Source organism: Scylla paramamosain, chromosome 12 (genome assembly GCF_035594125.1).
Source record: "Scylla paramamosain isolate STU-SP2022 chromosome 12, ASM3559412v1, whole genome shotgun sequence".
NCBI classification, from domain to species: Eukaryota; Metazoa; Arthropoda; class Malacostraca; order Decapoda; family Portunidae; genus Scylla; species Scylla paramamosain.
In genome coordinates, this window is record NC_087162.1 from 1220001 (window position 1) to 1232500 (window position 12500).

General features: G+C 43.0%; 2 long non-coding RNA genes across 2 annotated transcripts in view; one reads left to right on the forward strand and one right to left on the reverse strand.

Moving 5' to 3' along the window:
* Window positions 1-6624, reverse strand: part of LOC135105378 (uncharacterized) — a 13529-nt gene extending 6905 nt beyond the window's left edge. Inside the window, exon 1 of the long non-coding RNA XR_010270819.1 lies at window positions 6493-6624. This is a non-coding gene — a long non-coding RNA (uncharacterized LOC135105378). The remainder of the gene's footprint in view (window positions 1-6492) is intronic.
* LOC135105379 (uncharacterized) overlaps window positions 1-12500 on the forward strand; it is a 32131-nt gene that overhangs the window by 5006 nt on the left and 14625 nt on the right. Inside the window, exon 3 of the long non-coding RNA XR_010270820.1 lies at window positions 6500-6632. This is a non-coding gene — a long non-coding RNA (uncharacterized LOC135105379). The remainder of the gene's footprint in view (window positions 1-6499; window positions 6633-12500) is intronic.

Below are 12500 nucleotides of genomic sequence, written 5' to 3' on the forward strand. Positions count from 1 at the left end.
CTGAAATATGCTTAGCTTGAGCAACGCGGCGCTCACACAGCTGCGCCTGTTGAATTTTCGTCGACTGAGTAAACATTAAGTATTTGTTCTGTCCTGGGCCAGTTCTTATCTCAGGCGGGGCCAAGGACGAACCGCTTAGAATTTTCCTCCCAACCTTTACACTACGAACTGCGTTACTCCGAATTCTCTCTCTCCCTCTCTCTCTCTCTCTCTCTCTCTCTCTCTCTCGGTATCAGAGTGACGAACTATTTCGATACTGGGTTAGGGTTTTCGTTCGGTCCGCTCAGATCGTTGATAAGGTGAGCATGTGAGTGAGCAGCCTCGGTCGTATTAAGGAATCGAGACTGTTCTGTGAATGGGTCCTCAGGAATACAAACTCATTAATTTGTCAACACAGAGGCTGAGTGCAGGGATTTTAGCTTATCAGCTACGCCTCGCTGCATGTACAGCGGCACTTTCCCGTGAGGAACGGCAACAAGAGCCAGAAAAAAAAAATTATTGTGGGGCGAATAATGGATTTAGAGATGCTTTTGTTCACTCGTTCCTAATTCTCCACAGTGTTTATTGCCAAGGAATTCTCAAAAGGAGGCATTAAGTAGTTCACCGGAATGGTGGAGTGCCGGGCCCGCCAAGGTTAGCTGGTCCCTAGTTTTAGCAGTGGCTTCCGAGCCAGCATACAGTGGTGCAATATTAATGTTGTACGCCATTAATTGCCGGCAACTGAATTCGTTTTCTGCCGCTCTGGCTGGAGGCTGGCAAGATATCAGCGAGTACACTGTTCCCTTCTTGCGACCCTTTCTCCTCACTCCCCTGTTCCATCTATCCTCTCCCCTCTACCCCGCTCCCCATCTCCTGTACGTCCTCCACCCGCCTGCCAGCGCTGCCCCGCCACCACTGACCACACTCCCACGTCCCCAGTACACTCACGGTGAAGTTTAGCGAAAGTACATTCATGAACTTGTGTAGAAAACGGGGCGAGCTTTGGCCACTGAAGTTTAATTTTCGGGTTATAGTTAAGTAAGTTCCGCTTCCCAATTTACTCTTTCTCTGCTATTTTGGACTCGAGAGCCAGGAGGGATGGAGGGGCTCAGGGGGACCGTACCTTTCCAACTCTTTAACTTGTCTCTGCATGTTAGCTGTTCTGTTCTCTTCTCTTCATGAAAGTTTGCTGGAGTTTTTACAAGTTTGTTTTCTACTCGTTGTTTTGCCTTCTGTTTGTGTAAATAAAGTATGATAGAGTAAATAATAACATTGCATAAGTAAGGTAATAACTTTGGGGTTTATCAATGCATTTATCTGTGGGTCATGTTTTTAGTATTCAGAGATCTGGTTAATATGCCCACACCACACAACTAATTTAATACGAAACTCCATGGAATATTTAGCCAAGTTAATGTCAAGTCAGTAATATTCTCTCCCTCTCCATATCCCCTACCTCTCCTAGTTCTTCATTTATTAATAAGCAAAGTCCTCTATTACTGACTAAATTAATCTTATATTAACTATGCAGGTAACATTTTCCGTCTCCCTTGCTTTCTCACTTACCTTTCGTACTGACCGCAGTTTCTCTCACCTTGCTTTCCACTTCCCTCGTGTTCCTGTTAATTTTATACACACACAAACTTGTTCCTCCACCAGTGTCGTACATCACCTTACATTATCTTACATCATTCCGCGTCAGTTTTAATCAGCACTCCACGTCTCATGAGTCACCCTTTTCTCATGTTAATATTCTTTATCCTCCTCTTTCTTCTCCATATCTTCATTTCCTCCTCTTCTTCCTCCTTCTCCTCTCCGCCTCCTCCTTCTCTTGCTCCTCCTCCGGGTTGTCTCCCAGTGTCAACAATCACCCTCCTCCATCGCTCCGTCGCCGCACCTTTAATAAGATCTCGGAAAACAACAACATGAGACGCGGGAGCTAGAATAGAAGAAAAAAAAGCTGGGGTTATTGGATCAGAAGCATCCACGCCTCCGCTCCGACGAACACAGCGGCGCCCCGTCCTGCTGTGCGCGCCTCGGTAACAGCATCGTCAGTCCTTCATCAACAAGAATCGACTAAGCGTATACAGATAGGGAAAAAGTGCAAAACAAAAGCAAGAGGTGTTTCATGTTCCAATTAGATCAGTGCATCTCCAATGTTTGTGTTGTCTTGCGGTCTCATCGAATATGTGTGATATTAGTGAGGAGTTTAAAGTTGAAGGTCTATTTTTTGTTCACTTTTCTTGTTGGGATATTAGAATGGACGCTTTATTTTGAGTTATGAGTTACGAGGAAGCTACAATACGTTCATGATTTTTACAAGTTTTTGAAAGGGTAATTGTTGAAGATGCATTAAGGAGATTTGATCACAGAATTATGGGCAATGATATATATATATATATATATATATATATATATATATATATATATATATATATATATATATATATATATATATATATATATATATATATATATATATATATATATATATATATTTTTTTTTTTTTTTTTTTTTTTTTTTTTTGTGGCAGGACCTAGTGATAGATAGATTTTGTGAATAAATAATATACAGCTAACACACACACACACACACACACACACACACACACACACACACACACACACACACACACACACACACACACACACACACAATCTTGTACCGAATAAGGCGTGGTGGGAAAACAACAAACAAGCAATAATGACAACCTTTAGCCGAGTCTCGCAGCTTAATCTCTTTTTGGCTCTTCTGGAGATAAACAAGAAAGGCGATCCATCATTTTGTCCCTTATGGAACCTTAGGATAGCGATCTCGTTGGCCAGTGTTATGCTGCCAAGGAGGGAAGGCGCGTCTCCTCTTCCTCCTCCTCCTCCTCCTCCTTCTTCTCCTCCTCCGCCTCCTCCTCCTCCGCCTCCTCCTCCTCCGCCTCCTCCTCCTCCTCCTCCTCCTCCTCCTCCTCTTCCTCCGCCTCCTCCTCCTACTACTACTCCTTTTCTTTCCTCCTTTTCCTTCCCTCCTCTTCCTCTTTCTCGTATCTTTCCAAACCACCATCCAGCCACCTCTTTCTATCGTTACACACACACACACACACACACACACACACACACACACACACACACACACACACACACACACACACACACACACACACACACACACACACACACACACACACACACACACTCACACACACACACATGGGTAGCGTACAGACATACAGACACGCCAACTTCTCGAGAAAATATAGACTCCTAAATCTTCAAAGTTTATGAGGATAATTAAACGCTTTTCAAGTCCACTTTGTTTTGGGTTAATATTCTCCCTTCGAGCAAAGTTAATTGAATCTCCTCTTTGAAATTCACTTTATGCTTACAATATCTTCTTTTAACTGCACCCGCCGCCTTTCAAAGCGCTATTGGACTTTTTTTCCAGAGCCTTTATCCTGCATTAATTAGTTGAGCATGTTATTATTCTGAACATGAAATATGAGTGGCCCTGGTGAATGGTATGCCGGAAAACCGCCTCTTATTAGTTTGGTGGCTTTTAGTCTGAGGCCTTAATGGTGATACCCCTTTTTTTTTTTTTTTTTTTGCACTCTTACTTCAATATCCTCCAGTGATTATTCTCAATTTTGTTTCCTGTTTACTTGGATCCAGTGTCCAAGCGGTCCTGGAAGCCTAAAGACCCTCGCCACCTCTGCCAGATGCAAAAAGTTTCTGACAAGGAGAAAAGACGATCTCTTGGAAAATTAAGTTTCCAGTTTCTAGAGCGGGTCCTGATATCAAAACAATACGTGTCAAATATCCAATCTGCGACGTCAATAGAAATTAGTTAACGTGGAGCTCGTAGGATGAAAAAACACACTTCCTTCCATCTCGTTAATTTTCTTGAGTATGTGCACGCCCGGAAATCTTGCCCCGCCCCCTGCCGATTCCTGGAAGGATTCCAGCCAGCGTGGGCCAATCAGCGCGCGGCCTGCCCCTCTTCCATCTCACCAGCTCGGCGACCACACTTCCAGCGCCTCAGGCTCCGCCCCTTCCCCGCTCCGCCTGGACCACAAGCCTTGTTCCAGACAAGAGCCTTCAGGACCCTCCATGGAATAAAGAAAATTAATTTCGCCCACGCCGCGACGAATGGTCCCATCTGAGGCCGGCCAGCGGTGGTCAGTCGGCCTTATGTCTGCAGACCATAGCGTCTAGTTTGTCACTTCTAAGACGCGTCGGTCGCCAATTACACAAGGACTAAGGCTTTGATCAAGACTAATACGATCTCCTCCATCCAGTAACGACCTGGGGAAGGCCATATGTACTTCTCAGGACGCCTGTTTAGCCTGGAGCTCACGTCCACCACCAGCCTCTTCTCCTGCCGCCTCATATCCGGGGTGTTATGGCCCTTTTCCAGCAAATCCCCAGCAATTCTGGCCAAATCCTCCAAATATTATGACTGCTTCGGACGCCGCTACAAGATCCCGCGACTTAGTTTTGTTGACGGTCGAGACTCTAATGTCACTAATACATCCGGTCAGGACGCTTGAGGGAAGCAGCTGGTTAATGGTCCTTCCCATCCGTTCTTGAAGGCGAAGGATAAAGAAAGCTGGGTACCGACGAGCTCCGCCACGCAGCCTCCCTTGCTTTCTCCCTCCAAGTCGCTCGGCATTACAATGGGGGCGGGAGGGGGCGTCCGGCCCGTTCGTTATGCTGTGTCCAGCCTTGCAACTTGAGCATATGTTTTCCTCGGGAAAGTTGTAGGAGAAGGCCAGATGGTTCTTTAAATTAATGGGTTGTAGTTAATGGCAAACAGCAAAGAGAGGTGGACGTTACCAAGACTGTATAGGCAACAGCAGGGCATTGATATTTAGCCTCTTATGCAGTCAAGAAGATAAGAAAAAAAAAGAAAAGCTAATATTAATTACAAAATTGAAAAAAAATCTTTCCTATCGGTAAATACTCATTTTTTCATCAATACATTTTTTTTTTCTATATTTTTGTTGAATATTTGTAGCGCTAATATACACATTTAATAAAGTCAGTTCAAAATGTTATTGTTACCTCTTCAGGCAGTTTTGAATTAAACATATGAAGCGTAAGAAACAGTGTACGTTTGGCATTTCAGAATGCAGCTTGCATCCTAAGATCAGTGAGGCGAAGTGTAGTAACGTCAGGAATAAGAACAAACAAACAACAATAAAGGGAAGTGTGGTCGCCGCTGACTTCGGTCCTAACAATTATCCTCAAGACTAAAGGTCCCATAAAATATAATAACACTGTAAATAAATAGTATAATGCAATTGCAACTGTTACCTGGGAACAATACTGTCACAGCACAAGCAACCTCTCGTAGGAGACTCCTTGTATATATTTATTCGTGGAGTCTGGGAAGACGTCCTGGTCGTCTTTCAAGTGCCATCCTCAGTTGTCGCCTGAATGGTTCTCACCTGATACCAGGCAGCCAAGTAATACCGGCCAACGATTGCGCCGCAGGCAACGCAGAAAAAAATATTTGTGGGCTAAAAATATTTTACAAACTAGTGTGCGTAGTATTGGCGGCGATTATGTTTTTTTTTTTCTCTCTCTCTCTCTCGTTTTGGGGAGGGAGTGAATATAGATAGTGCATTTATTTATTTTTTCTGTTATTTAGAGGTTGCTGTTTTGGATAAATTTAGAATAAAGCACATTTTATTTTTATGCAAAGTATGTGCTTCTAATGACGATTTCCTAAATATATATATATATATATATATATATATATATATATATATATATATATATATATATATATATATATATATATATATATATATATATATATATATATATATATATATATATATATATATAAATGAACCAGCAAGAATGAATACCTAGCATGGAAGGTAAAACATTTAAATCCTTCTCCATCATCACAAAAATAGAAATATTCTACCCGCAGCGTTCATAACTCTCGTTTTATGAGACACGTACACTATTTTTCACACTAAAAATTGCCGCTTCGCGAGACATTCCAGGTTTGCGGCGCCAGCTCTGGGAACACAGCAGTGATGATGCTTCCGAAGATAAAGGACTACAGAGAAGACTCGATCGTGGAAGCACATATCACGGCTGACGTGTGTGTGGGAGTGGGAGGCCGAGTGGTGGGCGAGGGCGTGACGGAGCGGCTGTGGCGGCGACTATTGCTCTCGGCAAAAAACAATCGACCGCTGCCTGCTCATGTTGACCTATTACGGATCACGAAAGCACATCATCATCCCAGTGACGGAATTACCACAGTTTGCCTTAATAGGTGTGAGAAACAATGTAATGTACTACAAATTCCCGGAGAGGCCAGCCAGATCATCAGTGTATTCCCGAAAATCTCCCTTCGACTCGTCGGACCAAGCAGTCATCGGGGTTGCGGCTTTCAGGCACATTACCGAGGCTGTCAGGGATTTTTATAGTGTATGAATTAGTCTGAGGCCCCACCGTGACTTCAGCTTGCTCGTTCCATACAGGGAAAGCTATAATGTTGCTTACCTTGCAGGCAGAGTGGCGCCACGGAGCAGCCAGCAGACCCGCCTCCACCTCTCCTCGCCGCCATGTTGGAATCCCACCGGGCGACGGGCGGGCCTCACACCGCGCGCCCCGCCACCTCTCCTTCCTGCTGGCGACCCTCGGTGAGTCTTTATTTTTACCATCGTGACACAGTGCTCGCGGAAGTGACGTGGTCGAGAGAGTCTCTGTACGACGTGGTTCGTGTCACGTAACTAAGCCCACGAAAGACGTCACGAGTGGCCTGGTTTTGAGTGGTGTGTGCCGGCAGCACCTCGCCCCCGCCCGCCTGGTAATTTGTAGAGTATTCAGTGTACGGCCGCCTACCTGCGTACGCTGCCGCCGCCCGTCCCGCCCGCCGCCACCACCACGCCAGGGCATGACACTCACCAAGGCCAGTGTAGCACATGTAGGTTATCTATCTATCTATCTATCCTGCACCATGTGAAAAGTGTGTGTGTGTGTGAGTGTGTGTGTGTGTGTGTGCGTGTGTGTGTGTGTGTGTGTGTGTGTGTGTGTGTGTGTGTGTGTGTGTGTGTGTGTGTGTCTGTCTGTCTGTGTTTGTTTCTTTTTGTGCGTGTGAATATGTATGTGTTAGTGTCTGTGTCTGTTTCTTTGTATGTGTATGCGAGTAGGTGATCACAATTACTATAGCCAGTCACGTAAAATTATAATTGAATTACTCGAATGGTAAGTCAATAGATATTCAAATAAAGATGGCAGAAAAATCGTGTGCTCATAGGTTCTTACATTTTTTGTAACCACTAATAACGGTTGCATTACCATTTTCCCTCACTCTCTCTCTCTCTCTCTCTCTCTCTCTCTCTCTCTCTCTCTCTCTCTCTCTCTCTCTCTCTCTCTCTCTCTCTCTCTCTCTCTCTGTGTGAATCAGTGGCACAAGTGAGGACGCCCGCTATATAAACTGCAGACTGAGGTGTTATTTGCATTACACTGTCAAGTCATCAACGCCGTACTGAGTGTGTCGGGTTGGAAAAATAGTATAGGATGTCAAAATATGGCACAGCAGTACTATTTTTATTATCATTATTATTATTATTATTATTATTATTATTATTATTATTATTATTATTATTATTATTATTTTCATCGTCATCATCATCATTATCATTACTACTATTACTACTACCACTACTACTACTACTACTACTACTACTACTACTATTACTACTACCACGACTAATACTATTACTACTACTGTTATTACTGCTGCTGCTGCTGTGGCTGTTCTGGTTGTTGCTGTTGTTGTTATTATTATTATTATTATTATTATTATTATTATTATTATTATTATTATTATTATTTATTTATTTATTTATTATTGTGATTTTTATTATTATTATTATTAATATTATTATTATTATTACTGTCGTTGTTGTTTTTGTTGTTGCTGCTGCTACTACTGCTACTACTACTACTACTACTACTACTACTACTACTACTACTACTACTACTACTACTACTACTACTACTACTACTACTATTATTACTACTACTACTGTTATCATCATTATCATCCTTATCTTTTTCATTACCATCATTATCATCATTAGCATCATAATCATCATTATACTAAAAGATGACAATTAAAGACCAAACTTTTTATTTTTTCTAAGCTCGGCAATTACGTAGATTATCAACATTTTTAATCTTAATGAACCACGAAAGAAAACGACGCAATCTTAGAGGCACCAAACTGAAAATAACACCAGAAAATATTGAGGAAATATGCAAAAAGGAAGGTGGAAGGACTAGATATATTTTCCTTTTCAATGTTTTTCGCAGCTCTTGGCATATTCCTTCATTATAAAACGTTTCAAAAGGTCACATGGGATTCTGATGATGCCAGTTTGTGTAGTTCTTCCCTCGCCCACCAGAACTACTACCAATTAGACTTTAAGTTCGTGTTTACTAGTATCTTCTTGCCGTAATCCTCATCAGAACCGAGGGGACGTTGAAAAGATACCTTGGGCTTCCTCTCAATTACTGGACTTTTTCACAGCCACCACCAGGAATTTCTCTTTGTGGCTGTCTCGCCCCTCTCTCTCTCTGTCTCTCTCTCTCTCTCTCTCTCCCTCCCTATCTCAAAGCTTCCTTGCTTCGTAATGCGGATTTCACAAACTCTGTGTTTTATCTCCAGTACAAAAGCTACACAACGAGTGGTAGCCTCTTCTCCCTTTTGCCTTATCTTCTCTTACCCCTCTCCTCCTCCTCCTCCTCCTCCTTCTCCTCTTCCTCCTCCTCCTCCTCCTCCTCCTCCTCCTCCTCCTCCTCCTCCTCCTCCTCCTCCTCCTCCTCCTCCTCCTGCTCCTCCCCCAACAAGAGCCTCAACAGGCTCTTCAGATCAAACACTACATTTGATACAAACTCTACTTAAAAATAATTTAATCCTGCATATATATGCTTTAATTCTTAAACATCCAACACTACTCTTGGCACCATTAGTATTACTGCTGTTGCTGGCGGTACCTCTACTGATACGGCAACAGTAACATCAGCATCAGCATCACAGCTACAAGAAAAAACACAAGGACAACAGTTCTTACTACTACTACTACTACTACTACTACTACTACTACTACTACTACTACTACTGCTACTACTGCTACTATTGCTGATGCTGCTGCTACTGCTACTGTTGTTTCTTCTGTTGTTCTTGCTAGTGCTGCTGCTGTTTCTACTACTATAACTACTACTATTACTCCTACTACCACCACCTTCACCATCACCACCACCGTTATTCCCCTTTATTTCACATTATCATCACGACCATTAGTGCATTTTGTTACTTCTTTATTTCCTATACATTCCTGGCAGACGGCTGTATTGGTCCCACGCCACTTGTGACTTGATAAGGCCTGACGCAGGGCTTCCATACACCGCTCGAGGCTAAGGCGAGGCGTCCCCATTATAAACTTAGCTGAAGAAATTATCTTTGCTTATGGTTCCGTTACCTCTTGTGGAAGATAACTATTTTTGTGTCCTTAAGAAAATGTTTTTATGTGGAGTTGACGTCAATGTTTGCAAAGAAATAAATGACGATATACCGACTTAAGGATTGTTAATGTTGTGCTATGATATATTATAAGAGTCTTGTGAATATACTATTTGATATATTTCTGACGAATGAAAATACTTAGGAATTAACAGCAATCTCAGAGAAGATGTTAGTTTTATTTTCATGGTTTAAATCTTACAGACCAGACAGTCATGCAATTATCACAGATGGCGTAATGATAATGAACATGAAATTAAAATCTTAGCCACACATAACACTGCAGTAACCAATGCAGTGAGAGAAAAAAAAAAAACAGCTGTCGCTCAGTCTTGCGAGCAGAACACCTTTGAATCTGTCATAGTGCACAAGACAACTTAATTTCATACGAAACATAAGATGAAGGAAACACATTCGTACATACATCACAATAAATTCATTCTTGTATTCAAAAAGACATACATAATTAAAAAAAAAAAAACCTTCGATCAACGGCTCCTATTTCAGACGAGCGTCCGGGTAACCATATACCAGTAATAATTAACTGACATCGGCGGCTTCTAGTCAAAAATGAACTCTTTCGCCTCCCTCCTCAGTATCACAGCGCGACAGGCATCCACACTACTCAAAAGAACGGAGCTGAGAGACCTTTTATTTCCTCTGTCATATTTGCAGCAGAGAAGACAAAATCGTTAAGATGTTAAATAAGGGAGGGAAAAAAGAGGACAGAGGCCGAGAGCGAAGTTCCCATTACCAGGGGAGGAAAAATTAAAACAAAACACCACATCTCCATTCTCCAATTAAGACAAGAGAAAAAAGCCCTCCTGCTCTCCCTCTTCCTCTTCCCGGTCCCGGCGATTTTACAAGGACGAGGGACGATCTTTTGCTTAGAGGAAGAAATAGAGGGTGGCGCGCAGGGAAAGGAAGCCGAGGGAGGAGTAAGATGAAGATAATATGAGTTTATATGTACAGGTATAAACGCCAGTACTTAAAAAAAAAAAATGTAGTCTACGTAATATTAATGCTACTTTCTCCGCATTGCAAGCAGGAAAGTGCAAAATCTAATAATTTACGAATGATAAGAGCGGAAAAAAAAAAAAATAGATTATGACAATTGTCACCACTTACTATTACTACTACTACTACCATTACTCCTCCCCTTCTTCCTCCCCCATTTCCTCCTTCTTCTCCTCCTCCTCCTCCTCCTCCTCCCACTACTACTACTACTACTACTACTACTACTACTACTACTACTACTACTGCTACTACTACTACTACTACTACTACTACTACTGCTGCTGCTGCTGCTACTGCCAGGAACATCACCGCCATCGCCACACTGCTGCCACTCTCTTCATCATACGAGAGGCGAGAGCAGAGTGAAGGTCGCTAACTTTGGCCAGCTAATTCGATCCTGTGCTCATCCCAGCCAGTTACGACCAGCAAAACCTTCCTCTTCGCTCCTGACCCTTTGAAGCCTTTTATATTCCCACTCACCTCGCGCCTCCGACCAGCGAAGGGCGGAGTCCAGGAAGGAAGGGCACGGAATACTTTTTTCCTCTTCTGCTGCTAGCGTAGGAGGTGGAGGAAGAGGTGCTGGTGGTGGTGGGTTTTCTTGTTGTGGTGGTGACTGTGGTTGTGGTTGTCTTGGTTGTGGCGGTGTTGTTGTTGTTGTTGTTGTTGTTGTTGTTGTTGTTGTTGTTGTTGTTGTTGTTGTTGTTGTTATTGTCGTTGTCGTCGATAGTGGTGATGGTAACCGTGGTGGTAGTAGCTTCTACACACATAGTTTTTATTAAGATCGTGTTGGACATTATATAACATAATGCATCTTGTGTGCCATATATTTTGTTATTGTCTTATTGTCACATGTTAGTTTTCTACAAGCACTATACTGACGAAATTCAATTTAAGTCGACGACTGAACACACGGAATTGTCTGTCTGTCCAATACCCTTCCTTTCTGTCTTTTCCAGCCTCCCCTCCTTCCTCCTACTTCACAATCCCCCTCGTCCTCCTCGTCCTCCTCCTCCTCCTATTCTCTTCTCCCGTCGCACTCCTGCGTTCACCATTAATACGCCAGGACGGGAGAGAAGTTTGGCGTTATTGGTGCCGTCTTATCTCTGATTACACACAGCTCCTCCTCCCCCTCCAACGCCCCTGTCTTATTTATGGGGCAGCGTGATGTGCGTGTGGCGGGGCGAGGGAGGAGCGTGGGGGTGTAGCCGAGGAGTCATAAAGGTTTGACTTTGAGGGATGAGTCGAATTAAAGATAAGTGAGAGAAACAAACGACGTTACAAAGCCGGCCTATAAATTGTACTGATTAAAAAAAGTCAAGTTTGCGTGCGTGTATGAGTGTGTGTGTGTGTGTGTGTGTGTGTGTGTGTGTGTGTGTGTGTGTGTGTGTGTGTGTGTGTGTGTGTGTGTGTGTGTGTGTGTGTGTCCTTTGCCTGTGTGTGCCTGCCCTTGCTGTCGTGTGTGTCTGAGAGCAGGGAACACCGCCGCACCGCTCCAGGAGACGACCTGCCCGCATGAAATACATCACCAAGAACAGCAGAAGCAAACGCGGTGTCATCGTCAGTCGTTTACACTGGTTCACTCGAGAGCCACGTCTCCCCAAAGGCAAATCGACGTTGCTGATTGGCGGAAAACCTGTCAAGATACGTAAACTGTCTCCTGTGAGCCAACCAGCGACCAGCACTGTGTCCGGCTTAAGTATAGACATTGGTAATTTGTCTTGGTTCTCAGCAGGTAACAAGTAAATATTGCTCGTGCTCCGTGAAACGATACCGATTAAAAATGGATTTCTTAACCCTTATCGTCAATAGCAAAAGTCAAATAGTAATATTCTGAAATAGGTAATATGACTTTCCACAAGACCATACATATATATTCAAAACACTAAATTGTTCATTGTACATCACAGTAACTGAAAATTTTGGGCAATCGAAAATGAGGAAGCATTATTGTAGAGAAATGTCG